The following is a 16,971-nucleotide window of genomic DNA, read 5'->3' on the forward strand; positions in this document are numbered from 1 at the left end:
CAAAAAAATACTTTGATTTAGTGGAGAGAGGGGTTCTTTAAAGTCTAGCCTGTTCCAGGCGTTCAGATTTTAGGGACGACGCAAAGAGATCGGACAGATGTGAGAGGAAAAACAGCGAAGGGGTTGAGTTGCTGGTTGCGAGCAAAGGAACCTCCTCTCTCCCCCTCTCCCCTTTTCTTCTCCTTATTTTTCCCTGCTCTCTGATTGACTTCGCGCTGCAACTCCACTACTAAGACGCCTGGAACAGGCTATTAGAAGTCCAGCTTCAGAGGAATTCTCTACGTCCGACGGGATGGGATGCAAAAATGGATTAGAAAGGAGTATACAAAAATACCTGTATATGCAGAGTTGGATACGGATATTTTCAGGCTTACAAAGTTAGCCCTGTCAAATGCTTTCTCCACAATTTTATACCTATCTAATATCCCTTAAGAATTGACCTTTATTGAATAGAATCTCTTGAGGCTGCAAAATTATATCCATTTTACCTAGGCATAAATTTTACCAGCAGTAAGGCCACACTTTGGCAGTTCTTCTTAGTAGAACAAAACACCAGACATGAATGCCGAGGAATAACTTCCAACACAAGGGTTAGTAACTGATCAGGATCACGAAGTAATAGCTCCTTGTTTTGGCCCTGTAGAACAAGCAATGTCTCAGAAATTAGCCTGCCGAAAAAGCTCTTCATTTGTGTTTACAAGCAGTAGAGGCAAGGCCGGGTCTTATCAAAAGCAAAAATCCAGTTTGCTGGTCACTGCTATCGGGCAGATAAAGAGATTCATCTCTCATCCTCTGGCATCCAGTAGGTAGTGAAACTAGTGAAACAACTAAGAAGGGCCATTTTCAACAGATATTATGTAGGTTTTCTAAAGATGTTTATGAATTTTCATTTAAGACCAGTATGAAAGTGAAGAAAAGTGACGATTTTATAATTATATTATATTCTTAGAATTACAGTACCAATCTGAATTTTTACTTAAAATTCACTGATTGGAATTGTGCACGTGTACTTTCACATGTATTTTATGAATCTATTATTTTGTTTTCGCTGTAAATAATTAGTTAACATTTGTCCGCATTAGCCTATGGCTGTGTTAATCCTTAACCAAAGTATGTTTGTATGTATGTTATGTAGATCTCTACGAATGTCCCGACTGCACTCCGGAGGCCAAAGGATGATGATAATGATGATGAAATTTGCAAAAATAAATCCTCAGAGACCAAAAAAATATTCTTACACAACTGCAAAATAAGTTTTTGCAGAATACAAAAAATTCCGATCCTCAAAATTGAATTTCTGCAAAAAATTTAGTTCAACATGGCATGCTGAAAGCAAAAACAGGACAAATAAAAACTTATTATAGCCTCTTATTAATTTTCTACTTGCAAATGCCATATTTGTTTACCTGTTTATTACTAATTCTTCTAAATGGTTTGCCATTATCTTCTTCATCTTCCGAAGCTTTTGGAACTTTATAAATATCACACCCCACCTTCACAAACTCTTTCAACTCCACCTGAATGAAAGTGGTAAAAACCAACCATTAAAATACAAATAAATGCTTTAACAAAGCTGCGAATATATAGAGGTGTTATCATGACAACTGGACCGGATAATTTCCTGGTGAAAAATTAATGAAACATTGAAGGATGTAAACTAAAGGAAAATAAATGCTAAAATGCTTGTGGACTACCAAAATTGTTACCAGGAAGGTTTTTCATCAAAGTTTTAAGGGGGCAGGTTCCACGCCAAGGTCCAACCCCTTACCCATCTATATACCATTTTTGACAGAAAAAGTAGCCCCTTTCTTATTCTTTCTATTGATAAATTGTACCCATTCACATACTGTACCTAGCTAAGAACACAGTGCATTCCTTTTAACTGTTGTTAATGAACTGTCTTTAATATGAATAAATCACAAAAACAGAACATTTTCTCAAGTGGGAAATTTAGTTAAGTGGTCATTTTTTTAAAATAATTATAGGAAGAGAATAATAAATTAATACGAAAGTTGTCTTTATTGACAATTTTATTCTTCTGTAATGTTTACCCTTAAGTCATAAGTCATCACCCTTAAGTCTCTTGTGTTTCTCCTGTACTTTCTACTCAGGGCGCTTTCCAAAAGTCAGAACCGGCCGGCCAGACCATGGCTGCACCACTCATTTTGAAAATGAAAGAGGCTTTTTCAAAGAGTTTTTGATGAAAAACGATTTTGTTCGTGCATACTATTTAGCATTTGACTGATCTGACTGGATAGCTTTCATTAAAACTAAAATTCTCATTATGAAGGGAATGTCCTGGCCGGTCAGTTCTGACAAATGGAAAGCTCCCTCAGTCTTTGGACAGTTCAAAAAATGTCATAACTAAAATAATGTCATACCGGCCTGAAATCATTTGAATACACCTCAGCCTTTAAAAACTCCTTCAAGTCTGCAATGTTACTCAGAGTTGCACTCATAGCAATAATCTGAGTAGTAGCTATAAAATGAAGAAATAAATAAAAACAAGACTTTCATGGCTGTGTATATTTAACAATTATTCGCCGAAGGCGAAGTTAATATTGTTGAATAATTAATTGGATTATTGAACAATATTAACTGAGCCTGAGGTGAATAGCTACAGTAAACCACTTCACCATAAATCATGCTGTTTGAACACCATGAAGTCTTTTCTTGCCTTCAAAGTCATCAGCACTTGGATATTCGTGTATTTTCAAAAAGGCTTCACTATGAAACTTTGGCAAAACACCCAGTTCACGACAGCGATTTTGTTCTGCTTTATATTCACTGCCTAGCGCGGTGAATATAACGTCACAGTCCGAGATAGCTAACCAATCAGATTGCTTGAATTACCAAGATCACTGAGTGTGTATATACTAGAACATTACATACAGTGGAACCTCAAAATAACGAACCTCCATGTAACAAAGTCCTCAGTATAATGAACAATTTTCTTTACCCAAGTAATAGTAAAATGTATGAAAAAGAACCTGAATAATTATAATGAAACCTCAATATAGCAAACAAATTTTGCCGCGCCCATGGCCCTTCGTTAAATCGAGGTTCTACTGTACCATATTTTATATTTTTACATTCTGAACTCAAACTGCTTTGACGCAGAAAAGTCTGTACTTACAAGAAGCAAAAAGGACCTTGGCTAAACACATCTCTAACGTAGCTCCTCTTCCTGCTTCACCTAACATGTGCAGCTAAATTGGTGCAGTACAAGAGATGTTAAAAGGATTTTAGACCACAAAAAAACTTAAGTAACCAATTTTGACAGAGAAACAAAAATGGGTCACAGCGTGCAAAGAAAGTCATGTCCGATAGCCCGGGGCTAGTGGATTTTGCTATCAAGCTAATGATTTTTGTTCTTAACTTGCCCAATGGGCAAGTGCTGTTTTTTGGGGAAATTCAAATTACAGAAGGATTGTAATCCATCCTGCTAATCAAAAAGGGTTTTGGGGCTAGTTGAAATGACTTGTGGGCTAGTACATGCTAGCTACAGCTTGCCCGAATGGCAGGTTGTAAAACTGACTTTCTTTGCACCTGGGACAACAGCATTGTTGATACATTTTTCCCAATATCCTTTACCAAGCAAAATTGCATTACTCATAAAAGAGATACAGTTGATGGATTTTTCCTATGGGGATGGGGAGTGGGGGAGGGCAGGGTTCCAATCTTCTGCACTCAGGGTGATGAAGGTGTGTTACATGTAATAGTTTCTCGCTTTCTTCAAAGTTACAAATTTGAACAATCTTGTTATGAGATGGTTGAAAGGCAAAGTGCATGCTAAGCAAGTTTTATTTTCATGCTTTCAAATGAATGTTATTGTGAAAATTTCAGCTGAACAGTAGTTAAGCACGGCTTATAAACAAAAATCCCTGCTCTAATGAGTCCTGGTTTTGTTTGAAGGGTGTGCACCCCCAGAGCCGACCCACTGGATATGCTACTAGTTGTTATCATTAACAACAGCCAGAATTATCTTATTTGTCCCTACAGCCAGCAGGCTGCAGATTCCTAACCTTCTACACAGAAGTTCTTTTGGCCACTCACAGGGGAGGTCATGCGCTACAAGCTATTATCTGCGTAAGACACTAAGGGTCTCCACACCCTTTGTAGACAAAGTCTTTTGGCTTGCCAAGCAAGAAGATGGCAAATAAATAATCAAATGGGGCTGAGGAGTTGAACTTTTAGGCACTGCCAAAAAAATTCAAATCAAGCTACTGGCCAGGGTGAGGGTTTAAAATCAAAGAAACCCTTTTAAATGTAGTGCCCTTAAATGTGGAGAGCATCTAAGTATCCCAAAATCTGTAAAGTAGGCTATGAATTTCTGGCATACATTTTGTGCAAAACAATACAATAGCCACTTTGAAAAACCACTTTGTTTACTCACTTAAGATTGCACACTGAAGGTCAAAGAAAGCTTAAAACTAGTGATAGTTGTAGCATTGTAGCGTTCCCTCAAGTCCAGCTGAGCATAAACTTATTTGCTGAATGTTGTCATAAGGAGCCTCAGAGGAACTGGTGCAGGTTAGGTCACCGTGATATATTTCCATCAGGTTTCATGATTCATAATTATTACTGTGGGTAAATTATATGCTAGCCTTTTTAATTACCTCATCTACAACTAGCAGACCTAATGTTGAAATTCGGCTTTCTCCAATAAGGCTGTTCACCAAAGCGTTTGCCTGGTAAAAGAAAAAAAGTACATTGTATTTCAAGTAATGTTATCCATAGTATCCTTCGCAAGTGATTTTAGGGTCATCACACAACGCTCCGCAGGAAGGAGGGTTTCGTGACAACACTTAAAATGACTGCAAAGGAGACTACATTTTCCATTGATAAATTTTTTAATGGGCTGATGGCAACCACAGACTTTGATGAACATGCTGTAAGAAAGCCCCTTAGAGAGGTACTTCTTAGGGCTTGGATTTGGACTGTCTTTTATTAAAACCCATTTGCCCCTCAACCGCCCGTAACTGCCCTTGCAGATCCAGCTCCCTTCTACCGCTTGTGACGTCATCAGTTTTAATGCCAAGGACAACTTTACCCGCTGCCTTGGGTAGGGTGAAGAGATCTTTCAAACCATACTAGAATGAGCATGAGACAGTCAAGGAGACCGGAGAAAAAGGAAAAAAAGAGACATGTCACATTGACCTAAAAATTTTCCAAGAAAATCTTGTTACACTACCCACTTACTTTCCTTTCATCTAATCCTAAGATCATAAAGCTCTCCCAAAAACTTCTCCCAACCAAAATGAAGCCTACTAAATGCCCAGCAAAAGAAAAAAAAAGGAGGCAATGAAAGCGAAAGAAAAGGGGAGGAAAGAAAGCAAAAAGAAAAAGTCAAGACTGCTGTCTCACTTTTAAACCCAAAAACTCGAAATTTTGATTTCTGCACATGTCCGAACTTCGCAAGCTGATATTTAGAATGTGGATCAGAAAGCCGTGAAATGTATGACCTGCCAATAGCTTTGTGGTAAGTTTTGGCTCTTTATAGCTAGGCAATGACTAGAAAACGGCTTGACTAGCTTCAAAACGCATTTTTCCGCAAAATTCCCATGGACAAATGAACCTGAGACCTGAACTACTGTTCTTAAGATACTAACCCAAAAAATTCAGACCTGTCCACAGGACTTACTTTATATACTAGGTAAAGCTTTCAAAACATACTAAAATGCCTTTCAAACTTCTAAAACCACAATTTATAGGCCGTATACTTCTGAATTTAAGTTCATATCTAAATATCAATAATTATCTTTTTATTTGAAGAACTTTGAAATATACTCTAACTTGAAGCAGGTGAAACAGAACTCATGAATTTTGAAATAAGTGTGTTGTACCATTCACGATAGCCAAATAAGGTCAGAAATGTCTTGCAGCAGCACCCAAACTAAAACATGAACCCTTAAACAGCTGCATCACTGTACTCAGTTATTTTAAGGCCCTGGGTATTGGTCCTGCCCCGGGAATCGAACCCGTGACTTCCCGCTCTGCTGTCAAGCGCTCTACCGACTGAGCTAATCCTGCCGAGAAGTGACGGAAATAACTGTGTCGTCCCCAGGCTCCACTCTCCTGCAGTAGACAAAGAAAGTAGGGTGTCATGGGAAGATGAAAAACAATGCATGCAATGATACCCATGATACCATGCACGACAGGTAAAAGCAAGGAGTGGGGCCTGGGAGAGAGGCAGGTCCAAGGAAAAAAGAGAGTGTCTGGAGGCGAAGCGGCAAAGAGAAGGTCCAGAGTCCTACTCTGCCTGTAAATGAAATTACGCGCATCGCGTAATTTTTGGGAGTATATTTTGTCTTGAACACTTAAAATTTCTGCGTCGAAATTTCTCTCCCTGAAAAAAACTATTTCAGCTGTTTGGTAAAGATTCACAGAAGAGTCGACGGCTTAAATAAACTTGCCTCTTTGGCATGTGTAATGATTTTTCGTTTTCTTTGATTTCAGAGAAATCACACATGACACGTTACAAGAAGACCTCAACACGACTGTAAGTAATCGCAAGGGAAAAACGTTACTGGAAAAAGTTCAATAGTTGACCATCTTTTTATCGAGCGTTAAGTTCTTGCTACTCTGTCTCTCAAATCTCAGCTCTCCGTTAAAAATTCTCTTTTTTCAGCTCAATTCGTATAACAGCTACCCACTCAGCAGCGTCCGTATTTTTCTGTGATGCCAAAGTATTGTAAAACTCTGTTCGGTATCAGTTTGTGTACATACTACATAGCTAAAATACTGCCTTGAACAGCGGAAAAGCCCACTGCTTTAACATACAGCAAAGCAGCTCAGTTTCATTTAAACAGGTACACTTCAGGATTTCATTCACAGACTCAAAAGTTAGAACCTCGTTGAACAGCATAATAAACAGCACCCCAGAACCCAGAAAACTAGTGTTCAATAGTTTTCCTTTGAATGGTCACCCGTGAGGATTCCTTCGCAGACTTAAAAGACTCTACAGCATAACGAAAAGATACCTCCCCAAACTCAGAGGTTGGTAGCACAAAAACGAATTGTAACGATAAGGGCCCAGTAGCGGGTATCAAGTCATAAAGCAAAGCAACTCCTAAAAAATATAATTTGTATGCTTGTGTTTAGACCTTCTGTGGTAGACGCGTAGAGATCGAAAGCACGCCACTTGAAATAACCAGAGCATTCATGAACATGACAGTAAGCGACGAGGATAAAAAGGCGCTTGTTGTAACGGTAGGTACCTCAGTATTGAAGGTTTGGTCTTCGATCTCTCATCATAAAGTGAAATTGGTGTTCCAGCGCGCGAGCACTGGGCGTAAAGTGAAGTAAGACTCACACGAGTGAATGCTGTGGTTTGGTGCATGCCCATCGCGTAAATAAAACAAATGCCCCGGCTTTTCTTTGTGTTGGGAGCTGTTTACATGAAGGGCGGTATATAGATCCTAGAACGAGGAACAACTTTTCGTTGGGTTTACATGCAGAAATTTCGTTCCGTACCAAGCGAGTGAAGATTACCCACTGAACCACCGAACGAGCCGCCGCCATCTTTGTGCGGTTTGTCCCTAATACTAGGATCTTCCTAGTGAAAGCAGTTTACATGCTACTAGGATCTTCCAACCTCTCAGCTAGGAAGATCCTAGCGTTAGGGGCAAGTAAAACCTTTTTGCATGTAAACTGAATACAGAAAACATATGGCGCTAGGATGATCCGCCCTCTAGGATCTTCCTCCCTCCTTACAGCCCCTTAGAATATTTTGAAGTTGGAGGTTTTAAGGCAGTGGCTTTTTTTTTTTCTCTGTTGCAGTAATTGAAAGCTGAGTCATTTCACCGATAGAGATTACTTGCATGTAAAGGAAATTGCGAGGCAAGCATGTATTCCATACTTGTACATATTCATACGACAAATGTATATTGTAGATAGTAGTTTTCAGAGTCGTTGATTGTGGAATGCCGAGATTTTAGTGATCTGTTTGCAAGCCGTGTGTACGTATCGATCCATTTTACCACATTCTGCATTAGCTAATCTGCACGGGAAATTTTGGTGTAAGCCTCACATAAACAAGTTTTGTATTGTTGTGTATATTGTACAAATTAAAACCAAACAGTAAACTACGTATTGTTTGAATTGTTCACTTGTTTTTTCTTTGAAGCATAAGTACATGGCCTCACGCGGTCTTTTAATTAACATAACTTGTAAATTCACAAAGCATAATCTATCAATCTTAGTTCTCTGTCTTTTTCAAAGGAGACCTCCCTAAAGCGGACACTCAAGAGTTAGTCGCTGTTGTTTTTCACAGCCATTTTCTTTGACCCTCTTTTAGAAAGACACCTATTCTTGTGGCCTGTATTCCTTCAGGTGTTCCTAGCGGAGTGCACTCTACGAAATTTCAGCTCCAAATTGAGAACCTTGTTCCATAGTTCGGAGCTTGAACCTTAATAGAAGAGGAAACTTTTCAATTAACACGCGAGACCTCGGTTGTTCAACGGTTCGGATGGCGCTACCCACCACTATCCAATGGAAAAGTGAAGTCGAGCTTAGCTCCACTAACGGCCACTTTTCTGGCGGACAGTCCCTACATTGACTCCTGCTTAAACCTCTCTACAACGCCCACCTCTCACAATGGCCAAGGTGACTGTTGTAGAGAGGTTCAGCTGTATTACGAAAACCCTAATTTATCCTGCAGTCAGATAGCGCTATCCACCTTTATTTTCAGAAAACTTCTGCAGTCCACTCCAGTGAGCAAACACAGTTACAAGATAGAGAGGTTAAGCTTCACGTTACGTCAAGCGGCAAACGCGAATTTGTACCACGTGATCAAGTTTCTCATTTACTTGTCCTTTACTGTTCATTATTTCTACACAAAAGTCAGTAGTTTCACGCAATTTTTTATCCGTAAAAATTGTTTTGAACAGTTTTTACTGGTCATTTTGAGATTCTCAACTTGAATCTGACGTTTACCGTTTGCCGTATACGTGAAGCTTAAACTCTCTTTTGTTCACAGGATTGCGGGAACGGCCTACTGGTAATATCTTTTTGAAGTAGCTTGAAGTACTGTTAGCTTTGTGCGTACACATGTCGATCTGTCAGAGCCGAGCTCCGAAAGATGTGAGCCGAATCGCAAATATTGACACCCTATATTTTGCTTTGATTCTCTTTTGTAAATGAATATTAAACAGGACACGTTCCTGCACCAATCTCCTTGATATGATGAAGTTGATTTTGTCAAAAACTGGGTGCAAAGCTAAGTAAAAAATCGATTTTTTCCTTCTTACTTTTCTTTCGTATTATTCCTAAAAAACCCTACAATTATCCAGTCTCAATTTCCACTTTCTTTTTTCAACAGAAACCCCGTACGAGTTTTTGCTCTCTCTCAATTTGTTTTTTTTGCTTTCTTTTCATTTGCAACCCGTAAAATAGCGGTGGCCATAACAACGGATCCTATCTGACGGAACTTGCTTTTCAGATTTGTAGCAAGCATCCCGTCCCGCGGGTGTTGCTGTCTTACTGAACCTATCTTTGGGATAATTAGCTGGGGTTTAGCGGGACTGTCAGCTAATACAGGAAGTTGTAGCCGTTCCCTCGTCTTTTCCTCTTCCTCACTGGCCTGTCGTGAAATTCGCTTTTTTTCTTGATTTAACTTGTTTTCATACGGTTGTCCTGTAAAGGAGATTTTGTTTGGACTTGCGCCACGAGTATCATGATCTTTATGTTGACTTTTAAGAGTAAGTCCTTGCACGAAATTTGCTTTTTGACCGTTTGCGCTCAATGTAGGCTTCTCTTCCCCGTGGCTTTAGAGATTGCTTACACTCTGCTACAGCGCGCACGCCTTCCAGGAATGAAGGAATAGTATGTCTCCTTAATGAGCTTATCGGTCTTGGATTAGCTTCTTTTCCCTGTCCGTCAATTAAGCAAGGTAGAGTCAAGCGCTTGTGTGTTGATTTAGGAATTGTATTAAACCTATCAAGGCTCTCCAACAAACTTGTTCTAGCCAAGGAAATCCGTCGTAGTTCTCTGTCAATATAGAGCTTTTCTCTCGCGAAAGACTCCAATTTCTGTTTCAGAAATTTATCCTCTATGCTGTTTTGCGTTTGTACCCTCTTATGTTTTTCCGCTAAAATCCGATGCGGATATCTCGACATTTTTTCCTTTTAGAACGGTGCTGTTATTATTGCTCGTCCAACTGAGAAATCCTGCGCCAAGCTCAAGATTTCGGACGATTAGACTAATTTGTAGGCATAAGCTTATCACACAAATTATAGAAGTGCACTCTACGACTATTGTCTTCATTGCGCTCAGATATAAACAGGTGCCCGGTTTTAATTAATTAAAGTAATTAGTTGCTAAAGCTTATTATACACATAAAGCATACTTTACAATTCTGATGGGAATTTAGTCTTTATTTCTGCAATACTAGACACAGTTTAGGCTCAACTAGTAATTAAATTCTTGCTCAGTTAGTTATTTAATCATATCTCTTCTACAGGTTTCTGAATCTCAGATAGAGATTACTTACAAAATTTCTGGTCCAAACATGTCAATTCGGAAAAACAAAAAGAAGCTTGCTAGCTTGTTCGTTTACTTAACAACGACAAATCTTTCATCTGTGTTTACATATAGCATAAATTCATTAACTTCATTCAAACAAAAGAAGCACTTTGTAGTTAGGGAAATATGATTATAAGAGGCAAATCAAATAAATTATACGAAGTGTGAACGAAAACCAAAATAATTTCTCTCAGAAGACCCCAGATCATTATACGTTCCTGGGAAACTGCCCACCTACCCCTCCCCTAAGCCAACATTAGCACTTACTTCTCACTTACGGCAAAGGGGTAGGTGGGCAGTTCCCTAGAAACGGATAATGATCTGTTTTTACTTGGTGGGCGGGGGAGCGGGGGAATGGAGGTTTCGCCACATCTAGGGGAATGCGGATTCCGGAACCCGCGAAATTTTTCCTTTTGGAATCCTGAATCTTGCAAATTTTTGCTGTGAAATTTGGAATCCTTGGCTTTGGAATTTGGAATACGGCTCAAGAAATCCAGGAGTCCAACTAACGATTGGAATTCGGAATCCCAGTTCCACTGACAAAACATCCAGAATCCAATACCTGGACTAGAATCCACGGCGTGGGATCCAAAATCCAGAATCCAGAATCCAGGACTGTCTCAGCGATTTCCTGACATGGGGCGAGAGATTAAATAAATGTTTTGCAAAGGTAACATAATTATCACCTCTCCCCTTGACTCTAAATCCCAGTCCAAGTTCTGGAACTGCAGTATGGTATTTACAACTGTACAACTTTTGACAAACCCTGTTTGGCCTGTTTTAAATAATTCTTTATGGATTGTTAATTTTCTCATTATCAATGTGATATTGTTTTTTTCAAAATCTGGTTCGTAAATATTGTTTTACGCAGTTAACACAAGTTGAGCTTAGGTTTTGTTGGTCTCGATATGTACTCTTCAATAAAACTTTCTCCTCATTCAGAGAAGCAGTTAACTGATGTTTTTCATTTTCAATCTTAACGCCAGTCACCACGAGTTAATTCTCAAACTATCGAGATTCAAGACAGCGAATTTATTAGCCTGGATTTGATTTATTAGTATTTCTTTTTTCACAGTTTGCAAGACGAAGCCATTATTTAATAAGTTTACTGAACTACCATGCAGTGTTTGTGGTTTATTCTCGTAATGGGCGATCAATGTTACTAGGCCTGGGATACTCGCCTTGTTTTAGAGTGTGTACGTGGAGTTATGAAGCACACGGCACACTGACTTTCCTTGCAGGCGTTTTTTCGCGCATTTTTCCGGCCTTCATATTTTCCCCACACCTGAAGAATGGGCAGCCAGCCATATTCACGAACATTTCAACTCCTGGACTGATGACGAGCATTAGGCCTACCTTCAATCCAACAAGAGTAAAAAGCATCACTCGTAATCCTTTGCCATTTTCATGTAGCAAGTTGCTGCGGCAGCCCTCCAAAGGACCTGAGAACAAGTGAGTAATCTGTAACAAATATAAGAATGTGAAAACTTGGTTGGAACCTAATCAGTATCGGCAGTTATAGTCATCAAGTAAATTACAATTAATCATCGTGTGGGGATTATTACTTCTTCTTTTTATAAATAAGACCTCCTCTACGAGGCCTGGGATATGTGCAACCCCTTGCATTGATCATGACCTAATAAGAATAAGCCAACCGTTGAAAATAGCTGGGTTTATATACAGTACGTTCTCGTTATAGCGTACCACTAACAGTAGGCTCGATTACCAGTCACGGGAAAACCAGAAATCGCGACTACATTAAAGGAAAAAAGTGAAACAAATACAGAGTAACGGTGTTGATGAATCCTGTAAAAATTCCCTTGGCTTCTCCAAACCAATTTCTTTGCATTTTTTCTTTACTCTGTCGTATGCGAGCCTTCTGTGAAAAAGCAAAAAAATGGTAGCTCAAACAAGAGCGGCTGCACAGTAACAACTGAGGCATCCAAAAAAATCCGGACTTTCAAAAACTTCGTTTTGGTAGGGTCATCGGCCGTTTTCGCGACTTGTCAGCAAGTCTATACTCAGTTTTTAATTTCTTGTTGTCTGGGGCACCCAACGAGAGTATAGTTCAAAACCACATAAACATAGCATTGTTGAACGTACTTTAGTATTTAAACAGTAGATAAAGGCTTATTTTTATCCCCTAAAAATTTTTCATTTATTCGGATTTCCTAGCTGAAAGTATAGTGATCCGAAAATTATAGGGATCAAAATTTACCTTTTCGAAAATTTCAGCCAGAAAAAAAGGCTCCCGAAAATTCTAGGTGACCTTTTTAGGGTAAAAATCCGTTAAAAATGGGCAATTATACGATTTTTTTGAAGTTCGAAAATCCTAGGAGAGGAAGGCAAGCAAGAAATTTGTCAGAAAAAGATCCGAAAACTCTAGACCTCAAATCGTCTTCCGAACAGATAATTTTCAGAAAATTGTCGTTGGGTGCCCCTGTGTTGTGATGACTGAAACATAATGAGCGCTTTTCTATACATTTGTCATACCCCGTTAGATAAGCTTATCTCATGTCACTTTAGAACTTCCTTAATCTTGACCTGAAAAAGAGTACACTATCCCGCTAAAAAAGCCTCAAAGTTTCATTGCATGCACCTTATAGCGTGTAATGTTATCATGTAAACACGGCGGATAAGCGTCCAATGGCGTTCCTAAATTTTGTTTCATTACGACTGCATTCGTAATTTTCAGCCACCTAAATCTAATGTTTGGTGACCTGTGTTTAATCAGGGGCACCCAACGGCAATTTTCGGGAAAATATCTGTTCGGAAGACGATTTGAGAACTAGAATTTTCGGAACATTTGTTGTAAAATTTCTTGCTTGCCTGCCTCTCCTAGGATTTTCGAACATCTACAAAATGGTATAATTACCCATTTTAAACGGATATTTACCCTAAAAAAGGCTACCTAGAATTTTCGGGAGCCTTTTCCTGGCTGAAATTTTCGAAAAGGTAAGTTTTGATCCCTATAATTTTCGGATCACTAGACTTTCAGCTAGGAAATCCGAACAGATGAAAAGTTTTTAGGGGATAAAAATGTGCCTATATCTACCGTTTAAATACTAAAATACGTTCAACAATGCTATGTTAAGTGGTTTTGAACTATATCCTCGTTGGGTGCCCCTGTTTAATACTCTGATTGTAATGTCACATGTGGCGGAAATGCTGGTCAAGCTCAGCTTACATTCACTGTGGGTCACGATAACAGCAAGTTGAAAGACAAGCAACTGCATACTGGGTAAGCGATGCAGCTTTTGTGTTAACCCCGTGGTGCTCCAAATGTTAACCTTTTCTTATTCACTCCTAGATATGAGTGGACAAAATCAAATTTTCCAAATTGACAAAAAAGAAACAAGTGTGCTTATCACTGAGAAACTTAGTAAGTTCATGGATGCAAATATCGAGGCAAATCGACTGAACAGCGGGCAACAGTCCCCACTATCTCCCCCTCCCTCCCCTCAACTTCCGTGCGTTTGAATTGCATTTTTGTCTCTAACGTGTTTACTGTGTCAAATTAACCGACACTTCTATTAAACAGAAGCGGAAGTTTTAGTATTCAAGGCCAACCATTAAGTTCTTAGTTTCCAAGAATCACGGAAACTGCCTGCATGCCGATGAAGACGAAACAACATGAAATGGAGAATATATCAGTAGCGAAGTAATTATTATTATTATTATTATTATTATTATTACTATTATTATTATTATTATTATTATTATTATTAAAAGTGCGCAAGCCAGAATTTAAGTAGTAACTTTTTTATCAGTTTGAATTATTTTTAGATAGTTTTATTTTTTTATTAACTTTTTGATGCTTTTTATAATTGTTATTAGTAGTTTTTAGATAGTCATTTTACGACAATTCTCTTTCGTACACAAGAAGAATGTACATAGGGTATATATTTTAAAATTCATATTCTTGAATCTGTAAATAGTATATTTTTTTTAAATCTATGAATAAAGTTATTTTTATAATAAAAAAAATATATATATTATTATCACTATTATTATTATCATTTTTTATTTATTTATTCATTTTTGGCGTGTGGGAGTTTTTGGTTTTGGCGCGTGAAGCGTCAGCGTCAAATGCGCGAGAAAATTTCAAAGCGTCTCCTCTCCATTCTCCGCACAGCTTTGCAGCACTCCGGATAAAACATTGCTCGCGGTAACGATCCCGCCGGCTACCAGGCCACCATTGGATGTCATACTCGGGTTAATTTGGTGGAATTTTTAAAAAAAACGGGTTAAAACCTGCGGCGCATAAAACGTCGTCTACCGGTCACATAGGGGTAAGACGACGGCGACGGCAACGAGGGGCAAAAGAGCAATAGATTAGCAAAACAACAACCGTGCACGTGCATCACGCTTTTGTGTACATTTCTTTACCGTCACTGCACTATTGTTTTGAGTAATACTTTTCTTTGATTATGCGTTCGAACACACTCAAAAATAGTGTGAAAGCTGAAAGAAACCCATACTCCGCGGTAGTGATATCACGTGGACTGAAATAGGAACACAAACAAACTAGAGTCATGGTGGTCGATAAACATGTATACAAACCAAAAACGTGATAACATCAGGAAATGTTATTATATTATCATACTTCTAATAGTACAAGAACTAATCCCTCAAAAGATCACCTTACAAGGGGCCGATAAATTAAGGGTTGCCTAGCTTTAATTTTATGCCGGGAGGGGGGGAGGGAATTAACTATGGTACGTTTTGGGGACTGTGTCGCGCAGGTCTCCTAATTTGGACCCTGTACAAGGATATCTTGTTGTAGAGATATTTTCAATACTCCCTCAAGAGCAGTGCCAGAGCGCACTTATCTGACGCTTGTTGTGTGTGTTTAAATAAACCGTGTTAAGGATAAGAAAAGCCGGGCCACCAAGCAAACTCGTATGACAGAGACCGGACATTCACGAAAAGTTATTTTTGGAGAGAGCCAGCCCCCTGACTTGAGGACATAAAATTCTACGGAATTCCTTTTTTCACGATTTTGGCGGTAGTTTAACAATGATAACTATTTCCTTTTTCTTAAGCTTTTCCTTCCCCCACCAAACTATAAAAAAAAGGGCCGCTTGGGTTGATAGGAGGATCACGTGCAGATACACGTGCAAACGATCACATGCAGATACCAGTTGCATATTTACAAGTTCCCAGTGCAGAACACGCGCGTTTCGCAAGAAAATGCACTCCATCATGGACGTCTGTATCTTGATAATTGTGTGCACTGTTGCAGTCTGTGCTCTTCAAATTCTCTTTCTGTATGTGACAGAAAGATTGAGTAGAAACTTAACCAGCTCGAAGTTAAATGGAAACCGTCAAGATGGCGATGAACAATCTGAAAGGGAACGAATACCCAGAGGAAGAAGGCAGCCCGTTGAACAAGAAGAATGACATGTTTTTGGTATGCTAGTTTTTTTAGAGTATTTCCAGTTAACACCGTGTCTGTATTGCTATTTAAAACTTTACTTGTATGCTAATCTGCTACGGGTCTATACACCTATAACCACTTGGTGAATGTTGGTTCGGTTTGTTTTGTCGTTTTTCTTGTTTGGTTTGGTCTTTTTTGTTTTGTTTGGAACTGGTGAAAGATTTCGTTTTAAAAGACCAAGCGCCATTTTAAATTTCTTCCACATAAGCAAACTTCAAAAGTGCCGTGGTTTAGTATAAGTCAGAAAGCACGTAGCAAAATGTCATTTTCTGTTTCAGCTCCTAGGAAATAATTTTGACATAATTTGCTAACTCTAAAAGGATGGATCCCTTTCCCAAAGTCCTCTGCAACAAAAATGTGAGTGCGAACAATCTCGGACCCGTTTGGACAGCCGCAGATAACTCAGAATTTCGCCATGCATCTTTAGGCCAAACAATGTTGAGTGTCCTTGCGTTCGTTTGGACGTAAGATTATTTCTGAAACTTATCTCATTGTAATTGTCTTGTTTTTGCATGGAACAAAAGGACAGAAGTACCAGGGATGAAGAAGGAGCCTTTTAGTTTTAAAGGAAAGCTTTTGGAGGATCAGCAGAGCAATTGGCAACAATATCTAGAGATATTTTTATCCAGTTGGTTAATTTTACAAGAGTTTCATACAAAAAAATGTGAGCGTTTGCAGTGACAGTGGAATAAAAAGCCAGTGGAACGTGTATAAAGTGATTTTGCAATCACCTAATGGACAATGGAAAGCTTCTTGCAGAGGAACGTTGTTTATAATTTTTTTTAGTACAACCTCTTTTTGAGAGGGCAAGCAAAACGTTTACTGATATTTCCGTCATATAAACTTCGTCACTGAAATTAATGCGCGATGTGTCGGGGATAAATTAGAGTCATTAGAAGTAGTTTTTTCGCCGAAAAACCAATTTAAAAAATACCATTGGGCTCTTTAACGTGAAGGTTTGGGTCTTACATCATACAAGCCGCTAACTGCAAGTTTAATCTCTTTAA

General features: G+C 38.8%; 1 pseudogene; it reads right to left on the reverse strand.

Annotated features, from left to right (window-relative positions):
• The window catches only part of LOC140932421 (helicase POLQ-like), a 30,396-nt pseudogene extending 16,636 nt beyond the window's left edge, over window positions 1-13,760 (reverse strand).
• Between the last annotated feature and the right edge of the window lie 3,211 nt (window positions 13,761-16,971).

Source organism: Porites lutea, chromosome 3, assembly GCF_958299795.1.
Source record: "Porites lutea chromosome 3, jaPorLute2.1, whole genome shotgun sequence".
NCBI classification, from domain to species: Eukaryota; Metazoa; Cnidaria; class Anthozoa; order Scleractinia; family Poritidae; genus Porites; species Porites lutea.